Here is a 1445-nt window from a genome sequence, read left to right as displayed (position 1 = left end):
TTAATTGTGTCTTCAAGGTCCATTTTTGCAATCATTTCTTTCAAGACTGGTGCAAAGTCCTCTTTAGTTATAGCTTTTCCACCGTTGTTTGTTTGCCATGTGAATGCAGCATTCTTCCATTCACTTTTGAGAGGTCTGAAGGCAGCAACATCAGCAGGCTGTAATATTCGTGTAGAATTGGGATACAAAGATGTCAGAATAATTTTAAGATCTTTACACAGCTCGCTCAAGTGGTATGTTAAATGGGTTTTATGCCCATCAACAAACAGAATTACTGGTCGTAGCATGTTATTTTGTTGGAGATATGGATGAAAAACGTTAGCTATGAACTCGAAGAAAACTTCAGATTTAATCCATCCATTGTCGCTTCTCCCGATGCCCCACTTTTCAGGAACCTTGCTGATAACGTTGGTAGGAATTCTCTGATAGGGTTAAATTATCATTCGAGGGTACATCATTCCATCTGCTGAGAATGTGCTCATGACAGTGAGAGTAGCTTTGACTGGATCTTTCTCTACTTCATAGACATTTTTACAGCCCGTGGGTGCAAGTACAATATCTTTCTTAGGGCATAGAACAAAATTAGTTTCTCAAAACTAGACATGATTGTCTAAATGGGAATTCCGCGATCGCTCATTAAATAAAATATGGCGTTTCAGTCTTCGATCGCTATTCTTTAGTTTCAATTACCGGTTTCGGGCTAGCTGCCCATCTTCAGATCGTATATTGCAGTTACAGAGTAACTTGTTCGTACAGAACAATCGGTTCACTGTCACAACTAAAACAGTAACGGTAAACCGATTGTTCTGTACGGACAAGTTACTCTGTAACTGCAATATATGATCTGAAGATGGGCAGCTGGCCCGAAACCGGTAATTGAAAATAAAGAATAGCGATCGGAGACTGAAACGCCATATTTTATAAAATTAGTTTCATCGCCATTGAAAATACGGCTTGAACATGACAGCACATCAAATACATTTTCCTCCTTAAGGAGGTCTTCTGTGTACGTAAACCATCCTTTCGCGTCACATTCACTAACACAAGAACTTGCAGCAGTTACACCCTCAGGTGTTTTTTCAGAAACTTCCGGATGCCTTTTTGAAAAGACAGAATACCATTTGTTACCAGGGGTGTCATCCTTAAAAGGATTAGGACGTTTACTGTTATGAAGAAATTCTCGCACGCTTGCCTGAATATCTTGTTTTCGCCGTGGGAATCCCTTCCGAGCACATTCAAAGATCCACCTGAAAAGATAATTAAGAATATTGTCTGGTATAATGAATTAGTTTGTAAACTATCAATGAGTCAATCTACAGGGTTAGCAATACTCACCAAACAAGGGTGTTTTCCTCCTCTGTGCTCAGTATAGGCGCTAGCCCATCGGATGTTTTGGTATATTTATTACTCAGTTGGAATTGTAATGTTGATCTGGGAATCCCGTA

This window comes from Schistocerca piceifrons, chromosome 1 (assembly GCF_021461385.2).
Source record: "Schistocerca piceifrons isolate TAMUIC-IGC-003096 chromosome 1, iqSchPice1.1, whole genome shotgun sequence".
NCBI classification, from domain to species: domain Eukaryota; kingdom Metazoa; phylum Arthropoda; class Insecta; order Orthoptera; family Acrididae; genus Schistocerca; species Schistocerca piceifrons.
Note: the sequence above shows the minus strand (reverse complement) of the source record.